Source organism: Oxyura jamaicensis, chromosome 20 (genome assembly GCF_011077185.1).
Source record: "Oxyura jamaicensis isolate SHBP4307 breed ruddy duck chromosome 20, BPBGC_Ojam_1.0, whole genome shotgun sequence".
NCBI classification, from domain to species: Eukaryota; Metazoa; Chordata; class Aves; order Anseriformes; family Anatidae; genus Oxyura; species Oxyura jamaicensis.
The window spans coordinates 3,110,165-3,121,449 of record NC_048912.1 but is presented as its reverse complement, the minus strand read 5'-3'; the positions used below and the strand labels follow the sequence as shown (position 1 = coordinate 3,121,449).

General features: G+C 42.0%; 1 long non-coding RNA gene across 1 annotated transcript; it reads left to right on the top strand.

Annotated features, from left to right (window-relative positions):
• Window positions 1-1,272: 1,272 nt before the first annotated feature.
• Window positions 1,273-9,958, top strand: LOC118176923. Its single transcript, XR_004755579.1, has 3 exons — window positions 1,273-1,431; window positions 2,971-3,041; window positions 9,746-9,958. It is a non-coding gene; the product is annotated as an uncharacterized LOC118176923 (long non-coding RNA).
• Window positions 9,959-11,285: the final 1,327 nt, after the last annotated feature.

Here is an 11,285-nt window from a genome sequence, read left to right as displayed (position 1 = left end):
TAGTCCCTAAAACATCTCAGTTAAGGGTGAAGAATCACCAGTCATCACAGAAATTCATGGGCAGCACAGTTTGGAGCTAGTTATAAAATATACAAAGCTTTTCCACTGTGAAATATTTGGTATTTTAAAAATTAAGACAGTGTTATTTACTTCCCCCACTGCCCCCCCCATGGCTGGTGTTGCTTATGTGCTGTTGGCAGATGGGATGTGGATCATTTTAATTAGATTTTATTGGACTGTTATACGGCCCATAATTGTGATCATTACTCATTTTCACTGTGGTTCAGACAGATCCTCTATTTAGACATGATGATATTTTGATGAGACAAGTCCCATGTAACTTGTTATGTTAGGGGCCAGTAGCCAAAGCAGTGGAATTAGGTGTTTTCACAGCATAAAAATTAGAGTAGATTAATAAAGGACGTAATGGTCAATTTGTGTTTCTAATTGTGCCCAGATTGTGGATGCTATGGGCAGAGGGTCTCCTTGGGCTGCTGAGTTCTGCTGAAAGCTGCAGGAAACAAAGAGTTCTTGCAGCAAAGGCCAAGGTAGGAAGATGTGGCACGGAGAGGGGACAAGCCCCATTTCACCCTAGGGAGAGGGGCAAACCCATTGGTGCTGTCAAACTGACTTTTGCTGAAGACAGAGATCTTTTGCTCATATTCACATCAGCTCCACGTCTGGTCCCATATGCCTTAGGTATGCTCTTTCTCTTCTGGATCACTGCAAGGAGACTGGGGCTGGAGGCTGAGTCTGAACTGGGAATGGATCCATAATCCAACAGAGGCTTGTGGGAGCTGCGCCCTGCTCTCACACAACCATCTTCTCACCTTCACCCCTTATTTCTTGGTGTTCAGTCTTAGCTTTTTTCGCTTGGCTTCTCAGACCCAGAACTTGTATTTGGACATAATACTCCTGGAATGTGGACCTGGAATGTGGAACATCGGTCATGCACCACTGCCAGGGATCACGGTTCAAGCAAATTGTCAGAAATATTTAGAAGAAATATTTAGGTTTTAAGTTTTTACTCCTTATTTGTGAATAAAGTTTCATTTGGCTAATTCTTTAAAACATATATTTCTCTCTTAAAGCCCAGCATCTTCTGACCCCCAGCTGCACTGCATTTGCAGATGTCAATGTTGGAGAACTGAAAATGTTGGGGTTCACTGGCTTTGGGGTACAAATGCTATGGGTTAATGAGGCACAAATGTTAACTAAACTGCAAATGTCTCTATCACAGTAACAAATCTGTGAATTTAGCTTAGAGTAAAAAACATCTGCAGCTAAGGAGAAGGGATGCTACAAATAGTCCCAGCCTTCTGTGACCCAGTGGGGGACACTCCACTGCTGTTTCCATACCAGTGGTGGACACACAGAGCACACCTCCATCTGCTCCTGTTCTCCTGGACAGGTACCTCTACAAGGTTTCTGGTAAGGGTGACTGCTGAAAATTATAATTGAACTTAACTGTACAAATCAGATTTTAACAAGAATCAACTCAGATCGCTTTGCGTATGCAAAGGAGGCCTGTTACCCCTCTGGCTGTCCAGTTTGTGTACATCAGCCACCTTTGGGTGGCCTACAGATCAGCTTGTCCTGTGCAAACCCGAAAGGAGCTGAGCTGCAAAGTAGAAGAGAATACCATCTAACTCTACCCTGTACCTTTTATTTGGCTGAATGCCATTCTCCATCCTTTTTTAGCATTTCTATGCAGGGACACAAGCGCGCTCTCTCTCTCCCTCCCTCCCATCCAGACAAATCCACTGATCCACTAGATGCTACTTCTGCTTACAGTTCTTGCAGATTCCTCCTGCAGTATTGCCCTTGCACTCCATGTTAGAAATCGGGGCCTAATTTAGTGCTGGGTAATGCTTACCTTAACTTGCTTCAGTGTCCTTTTACTCCCTTATATCTGAAAGTCTTGTCTAGATGCAGTATACAGTAGGGCCTCACTTCTCACATCTGCTGAAAAATAAATGTGATAATCTCAACAGAACCCTTCTGTACTTCTGTCTTTTCCTTCTTTTAAATGATGGAGAAAACACAGCACAATATTACAACAAACGGACAGACATTTAACTTATAATTTATTTCACTAGCCATTATACTTTTTTTATAGTTGATAGGCTGATTTATATTTTTCATGTGTGAGAGAAAATCAAATGCTCCTTGTAAAGAATCACTTACAAACTCAGTCTCTTTTTTCCTGCACAGTCAAAAATATTCTAATTTATTAAAATGCCCTTATTTTTTGTCTTTCTTATTTTTCTGGGAATCGGGCCAGCTCACCTGAGAAAATTATTTTTCTCTTTGGGTTAGTTCCAATAAACTCCAAATCTATGTTGCTCCATAGAATGAGAGAACCTTTCCTAACAAGAGAATAATAATCACCAAATTCTGGTATGAATTTTCACACAAAGAATGTGTACTAAAATGGATGAAACATCATGCTTCATTTTCTCATGCTGATTTTTCAAGTGAATAATTGCAAGCCATGATTAATGTCACCCCAGAAATCTGGCATGCTTATTTGTGAACATATTAATGAGCCTAGTTTTATTATTATTCAACCAACTCTAATACCTTGGTATAAGCCCTATATTTCCCAGCTTCTCTGTCCTTATAGGATTTTTATTTTTTTTTTAACTTTTTTTCTTGTCCCTGGCTTTGCAGTCCAAATTTTAAGGGCAGTAGGTTTTGGCTTTTCGAGATTTTAAGAGTCTCCTCTGTGCTGATGGTAGGATAGAAATCACAGATACTGCTTTCCTTGTGCCATTTAAACTTGCTGAGTCCCACTGTGATAGATGCTGTGGACATGTGGAATAGGCAAAACTACTATACCAAGAGTATTGGACGTCTCTCTTTTATCCAGCTTCTGACTGTGTTTGTGACTAAATGTTCAGATTAAAAACCATGACTTATCAAAATGGAAACCACTGGATGGATAATTCACGCAAACTTTCACTGCAGACCAACTCAGAAGCCTTCCCGAGTTCCATGTGTTAGGGGGAGAAAAGTGCATTGGTTTTGCCTGCTACTAGGTAAGCCATGGCCTAGAATTCAAGTGATTTTAGATTAAAATTCATGCGTTATCACACTTCAGTATGCTCTACAGCTTACTGAGCTTCTCCCACGATGAACTCCAGGCCAATTAAGCTAAAATCATTAAGAAGTTTTAAGTTAAAGTGTGACCTTCCAGTTTTGACTAGGTGAGGGTTTTGTTTTGTGAAAGCTGTTTTGTCAGCGGTTAGTCCTGCCAGCTCCCAGTGAGAGGACTGAGATGGAAAGAGCTGAGATTAACTATTGCATTACATTGGACAAAGAATTAGGAAACTTCGTGATATTGAGTGGATGATAAAGAGGTGGTTAAAATTTCAAGTTACGAAATGCGAAGGAAAGGAAATGGGGAAAATCAGCCCTAAGTTTGTATGCTCAGTCATGGGCTTTGAACAAGATATTAGTACTCTGCTAAGAGATCTGGGAGGCATTTCATAGAACTCTCTCCTATCGACTCAATGTAGAAATCTATGGTGTGCCCACAGTTTGAAGAGTCTGTGACATTTCTGTTCTCTTATCTCAAGTGCATAGTGGGAATAGAACAGGCACAGCAAAGGACAACAAAGGTGATTAAACATATGAAATAATTAGTCACTCTGTATGGAGATATTAACTTCAGATTCTTCAGCTTGGAAAAGGAATCCCTGCTGTGACAGAGGTGAATAACAGCCTGAGATACCAGGAGAAAGCATGTAGGGAGCAATTGATCACTGTGTTTCTCACAAGAGAAAATAAAGAATATCATAATCATCTGTTGGGTTGCAGGCTGAATATAAACAAAAAATGATACTTTTTTCATATGACACCTGGGTATACCATGGAGATGCTTGTTGTGCAACAATGAGATGTGAGAGTTTGCCTGGGTTCAGATACTAGTGATTACGTTTTTCCCATGGATTAGGATATTAAATATGTTGTTACATATCTTGCACTGCTAAGGCTACTTGACTGTCTCCTAAGTTTTGCTTTTCCCAGAATGGCTGCTGTAGGAGGAGGGTTACAGGAGCAGCCAGATTTTTAACCTGCCCTGGTTCTGTCATAAGGCTCTAATGATTTCAGGAGGGATAAAAAAAGGACCCCAAAGGCCTGACATCTCAACGATTTCCCCATCAGGGTACCAAAATGGGGTCAAAGAAGCAGTTAACTTGGAGGCTAACACCTTCAGGCCTGAAGGCTGCCACTTGGATGAATTTGTTTGCAGCAAAGCTCTGCTGAAGTCTCAGAAATACTTGCATGCAAGGTGCTGCAAAATCGGAGTTTGTTTCTGCCGTGCCCTGGACAAGGATGAAATGAGGAGTGTGTCATTAGAATGACAGAAAGGAAGGGAAGGAAGAGGGGAAAATCAGCAAAAAGAGAATTCCTGCTTTACCTGGTGAGAACGAATCTGATAAGGAAATATCTGGCAATGTTCACAATAAGTCAGACATTGTCCCAGACCTTAATTGCTGGCACAGGCAACTGTGGACCTGGTAGGAGGGATGTGGATGGTGTCTGTGCACTCCATCTGCTGCCTGCAGAGACGGGAACGTTCCAGGCCAGGTGTTGCTGAGCATTGCTCTTGTCTAGCAGCAAGATAAGTTTAATTAAAGGGCTAATTATTCCCACTCTGGAACGGACCTATTTGTTGTACTTGCAACCGCTTTCTAACTCTTTTCCTCTGGTGTTCATGCATTATACATTTATCTTCCATTGTCACATTACTGACTTGTTTTGCTTAAGTGAGGATAAGTCTTTGGTGTGTGTGAAAATTGGAAACAAAGGGAATTGGCTAGTCTTGAATTTAGGTGATACTTCATTGTAATGGCATTTGTCAGCACAAAAAGGCATTTCATGCTGGTTTTCTAACTTTCTTGTGAAATAGGTATTTTACAGTTGTGGTAACTAAGGGCTCAGATCAGTAGGGAATTGGACCCAGATGTTTGTGTTCTGCTGCAACTGTTAAGAGCATCAGGCAGAACTCCTCTTTCAGTTAAAGAAGGAGTAACCCACTGATTTCCAAAGAGTTGCTGGATTTACTTTAGCAGACCATAGGATTATGTCTGAGTTGAAGTTTTATCCTTTTTTACATTCATGTTGAAAGCTGCGGTGTAACCCATGCTTGCTTTCTTTGACTTTGTCGACCATGCAGAGCTCTGAATCTTTGCACTAGTAGTGGCAGATAGTTTCCTCTCGCAGAGTGTTAGGGTCTTGTGGGTCACCAGACCAACCTCACTGTTCTTTTGACACTTTATGACCTTGCTGAAAGACACAATCTCTAGGTGAAACCTAAGTTTAGAGTCAGGACTTCATCCTCAAGCTCTTGAATCTTGCTGTCCTTCCATAGACCAAAGGTTGATGTTTTAGTTTTACAGGGTCTATCGAAGGGGTCAACTTGGATCACCCTGTAGCTGGACAATGGAGAGCTATTTGTTGGGCACAAAAGTGCTTCAAGGCATACCTATCTTTAAAAAGAGGTAGCTTAATTCCTTTTTAAATCTTCTGTTTTCTACCATACAGTGAGGACCTTTGGATCTGCATATGTCCTGGTGGACTTAAAAGAGAGAGGGAATTCTCCTCTGCCTAGTTCTGTGCCTATGAGATCTAAGATTAAACACAAATGACCATTTTTTTTCTGGGCTAGGACTTTTAAATGTCTTTTTTAGGTCTCTTGTTGGTTAAAGCTTTGAGTCAGGTCAAATTGATATGCAAGATTCCCCCCTCCATGTGGCCAAACTTCAAAAGATACATTACTCATACCATTTTAGTATTCAAGGCTTGCATTAATTTTTTTTTTTTTTTTTTTTTTTTTTTTTTTCCAGGAAGCACTTTATATCTTACTCATGGAGCCAGGAGAACTATCACTAGGATGGATAAGGATATACACATAGCATTTGTAACCTTAATATAATCTCTGAATATTCCATGACTCTGTAATGTCTGTCATGCTGGGTTTGAGCCCTGGTTCTGATGAACTGCCTGGGGCACTGTGTTGCAAATGCATTCTTTCACAGGCTAAAACAAAGCAGAGAAAACCATATAATGAATTCCAGTCATGTAACATTATGGGCTAAGTAGAAGTGCCACTCCTTTACTAGGATAGTTGTAAGAAGATGTTTTTGAAACCACATAGCTTAAGTGATAGCAGCCACCAGCCAAAACCCAAACATGTGTCTGTGTATGAAACAGGCACATGTGGAATGTAAAAGCTGTGGATTGTTTTGTAAACCATATTTGTAGAAAGACCATGAAACATGAGAGAGAGAGCAATACAAAATACTCTGTGATAATAATTTCGTCAAGAAAACCTAGGGAGAGGATTTTGGCTTGAGTGCTGGTCAGAAAGGCCATGGTGTGAGCAGTTCTGCAGAGCAATCTTTTCTCACAATTTCTGCCATGGAAGGGAGCAAGGGGCTTTTTACATCCCGTGTAAACAAACAGGATCTGCTTGTTGACTACATCTTCTGTTCTTTCCCCATTATGCTAGAAAAAACATGCAAATACCCAAATTTTTGGCTAACTATCGAGGTCAACAATCTTTTGAAATCTCTGCAAGCTATATAGGATTTATGACTCTGTGATAGGGAATAATTAAGCTATGAGAACTTCTATCAAAATTTTCGACATAAATATGTCTAACTTGCATCCCATAAGTATGATTGAAGACCAGGGAGGCATAAGCCTCCAAAACCCGAATAAAAATTTTGTGTTCCACAGAGAGACCTGAAAATGTAAAACAGTGGCAGTGGGACTCCAGCTTTACAATGTTTATCTAAAGTGATGTTCATTTGTTTTAATTTAATTTTGAAAATAGATCATTTCAGTGGGAGCATATGTTACAGCAGTGTTGTGAAACCAAGGATAAGGTACATGATGTTCTTGTCAAAATTGTCACGGGAAGGAAAGGGGCAGCCAGCAGCAGAGGAACAACTATTTAGGGACCTCTCAGAGAAGTTGGATGTATTTTAATTTATGGGGTCAAATGGAATTCACCCAAAGGTGCTGAAAATGTCAGCCAATGTGATAGTGAGGCTGCTGTCTATCATTTATGAAACATCATTGTGATCTGGGGGAGGTCCCTGATGGCTGCAGAAAGGCTGATATTACTCCAGCCTGGTAGAAAGGCAAGGAGCAGGACCCAGGCTAGACCAGCCAGTCAGCCTGTGTGCCAAGGAACATATCTTCTTGCAACCCTTTTTCCAACGCGGTTTTGAAAGGAGAAGGTGACAATCAAAAATCAGCATGGATTTATGAAGGACAAATCATGCTTGAGCAACACGACTGCCTTTGATTAAGAAATAACTGCTTGTATGGGTAGAGCACAGGATGAAGTGGCCCAACACGTCTGTGGAACCAAAGCCATGGCTGACCTGGCCTAGTGTTGTCAATAGCAGGAGGTAGGATCAGAGAGGCTCTTCCAACCATCATTTCTATGATTTTGTGGATTGCAGTAAATCGTATGCTGGATTGAAGCAAATGGGGAGTAGTGAAACATTTGTATGACTTGATATTTAGGTGGCCTTTGTGGAGCCAGGAGGTAGACTTCATGATCCTTGTGGGTCCTTTCCAACTCAGGATATTCTGTGGTACAATGCTCAGATGTTCAGTGCCATGAGGAGCTATTAGCTTTTGGGAAAGACCTTGTATATACTTTTTTTATAAGAACAGAGGTTTTCTCCCAACATTCAGAGGAACAATTAACCTTCTAAATCAAGTGTGGTCAGGGAGTTTATAATCAGGAAAGAAACCTGGCCTGTAATGGGTCAGCAATGTCCAAAACATGGGGACTCAAATTATTTACATTACCAACGTCTTAAAATAATTAAAACTTCAAATAGGTTTCAGAACTTCCAACAGCATTAATCCACAGCAATGTAGATCTCAAAGATCCCTGATTTTAATTTCCCTGGCCTGTGCCGCTCAGGCAGGCTGAGTTCGGAGCCCTCCTTTTGTCAGGCCGGGAGGCTGGGCCTGCTCTGAGCACGCTGTGTGTGGCCCTGACGTGCGCTGTTCCCAGAGGATGGATGAAGCCATACATCACTTCTCCAGCATTGGCTGGTGTGAGGGTTTGACACGAGGAGGCCCAGGTCCTACACCGAGGATTTCAGGTTATGTTTCAGGAAGCACTGATGCGTGCAGCTGGCTCCAAGTGGACCAATTCTCAAATACGCCTGGACTGCTTTTGCTTTGTTTTAAACTTTTTCAAGAAACTTGTAGAGTAGGAGCAGGTTAAACCAGACTTGTACTATCAAATGGTTGGTTCTTCTGTGTTATTCTTAAACTGCATCTACAGGTGGGGCAGCTTTTTTGAGCTGGTAACATCCCCACGTATGTACTGCCCAGCAGATGCAGTTGGAAAGCCTGTTAAAAGCAACCCCTGGCACTGAGTAAACACTGCCCTGATCAGCGTGTTGGAACCTGCACGTAGAAATCCTTTGTGCTCATTATTCTTGAATGCAGTATGGCATGAGGATCTGTGATCCTTATAGGCATTGAATTCTGAACTCCTCAGGAGAGAGTATTTCCTATAGAAACCTGAGTCTGGGAGCTGAACTTGCCTATATGGAGAAAGCACGCATAGAAATAGTCTCTCATTTCTGGCTGCAGCTCATACAGGCAGATAGCTTGTTTACTTAATCTGAATATTTGACCTTTATACTTTTTGGAAATGGTATTTTTTCCTCTTAATTACATGGAAGGAGCATTTCCTTTCAGTGCTCTGATAGACTTCTCTATAAATAGCTACTCACGTCCCAGAACCTCTTGCTGAAGCCTTCAGCAAAGTCAGCATCCTGAGGACTTTTTAAGCCTGAGATAGGAACCACGTGGAGTTTAATCATTAATCACCAGTCTTTAATTAACAGCTCTGGGCTTTGAAAAGAAGGCGCTTACTGCAAGGCTGCTGAGGGGCCCTGAGCTTCTCTTCAGTGTGCTTCCATTTGAGGGACCTGGTAGCTTTCCAAAGGGGGGTTGGTAGAGAAACCTTCTTGTGGGAAGGGTCATGCTTCCTGGGAAGAGCAGATGTTTGTGGCCTGATCTCCATTTTCACAACTGTCCTGTTGGCTGGCTGCAGGTCTGAGCTGGCTCAACGCAGGGATGCTGCCAGCTCCCCAAGACCTGCGTTGCTCTGGAAAGGGCTCAAGCATCTCCTGAGCCTTGTTGCCTCCATCAGGTGAGGTGGGTTTTAACCAGAGAAAGGAGGAAAGTTGCTCCAGGCTTGGAAAATTTTATTAGGAGAGTGTTCAAAATTGAGCACTCGGGAGAGAAAGAAAACATTGCTATAAAAGTTGACTCGGCCAATATTTTTCTGCATTCCTGCTGCTGTGATTGAAGATATTTGTTTTTAATATAGGTTTCTCCCGTTTGTAGTCTGGTTTTCCCGTAGTAAAAACTAAAGGGCAGATCCTCAGCTGATATAAATTGGCTCCACTGAAGTTAATGGAGCCATGCTGGTTTGTACCAGCTGAGGGATCTGGCTTGTGCTGCAGTGCTTGATACCCCCATTATACTGCCATGATTACGATACTAATTCAGTAAAATGGCTTCACAGTGTAATAAAACCAACCCAGAGCATGGAAGATGAAAGGGCTCCCTCTCCAAGCGACCTGGTATTTTTCATCAGAATGTTTTCCTTTATTTTCTCTTTTGTTAGGATATGCTCTAAACCAAGATTTTTTTTTTTTTTTTTTTTTTTTTTTTTTTTTTTTTACAGCAAATGTACCTACTTTGCTAAAACTTTCCCTGGGAAAAGCTTCTCGGCTTCAGCATGAAGGCAGAAAATAGACACAGCGTATGCAGTGGTGGTGGGTAAGGACATGTCAAGGCTTGTGCAAGAAAATGAATGGGATTTTCAAAGGGCAGGGGTGATCTTCTGGAGCAGTTAAAGCCCTGAGCTAACCTTGACTTCTGAAAAATAGGAGTTATCGTGCTATGGGGTAGGGCATTGATCATTTTACTTATTCTCTGCCTTGTCTAGTTTTTCTTGATCTGTTTGCAATGGGAGAAGCAGCCCATGGAGCTGTATAAAGCTGTATCCTTCTCCGTCCCAGGAGTAAATGACACATCAATGGCTTTCCTCCTTGTCCTCAGCTCTTCAGCAACAGCAGGAGGTGCTGGGCTGAGGAGTGGGGAGCATGATAACCTGTGCTGCCTCTTTGCTTGGAGCTGTTGAGCACCAAGGGAATAAGAAGACACAAAGACCTAAATAAAGGCAGATAGAAGTGTAGCTAGATCCCTAAGATGAAATGTTTTATTTGCCGTAGCGCAGCTGAACTGCACGCAGGTTTTTCTGTGCCAGGAGGGATTTTTACAGGGACATGGCTAAATGGAGGCAGTAAATTTAACTTTAAAGGACCATGAATTGAAGCTTTTGGCTAAAAGTTGAAGTACTGTTACTCTTTACTGGGCCCTTTTAACTTCACTTGGAACAGGACAGTATATTTTATGTCAAAGGCCCCTGGAAGTTGAAGGCTCTGACTGCAGGGCAGGCTCCTGGCAGCTGGGCCCAGTGGAGCAGCAGTCTATGTCATGGGAGCCAGACCAGATCTTCTGGGCAAAGGGGAAACACAAAGAGATCCCACCTGGATCTCCCCCAAGGAGAGTCATGGGTTAAACTGCTGCTGGGAGGGGGCTGTGCCATTGCAGAATTACACACTGGTACAGTTCTGAGTGCCAGCATAGTTAAAGGGTTGAAAGGCAGGAAAAAAAAAAAAATGTGTAAAGTCCTGAATTAGCGTGTTTGGTTGAATCCTGCTTCCAGACCTGAGCTGGTCCCCTAGCATCATCATACTAATGCTGATTCAAATAAGAGTTTTCCTATACTTTGTAACAACCTGAACTGTTGGTTTTGATGTTTCCACTAGTAAGATCTAACTTAAATCTGTTTATACCCTCTGTTTCTTTCAGGGAAAAACATGTGTTTTGCACTAAAGTCTCTTCAGAAGAAGCAAAACCTTTCTTGCTTATATCTAGTAGCATCTCACTGCAAACACTTTTAAAACATGTCCCATGTTTGAACTGTGCCTGAGACTGGGATATTCAGTGGGAGCATGGCAGACTGCATGTCCCTGGTAAAGGTAGAATTTGGCTGCATTTAGCATCCTCGTTCTTCTCCTCCAGATTTTAAGGAAATATTGGAAAATCTCATATTTGGCACAGGCTGGCAGTGGAAGCTGTCCTGGACCAAGAGGACCATTTCTCACATCATGTGCGTTGTGTGGTTGAGGTCTGAGAGCCTTGGCAATGGGAGGCTC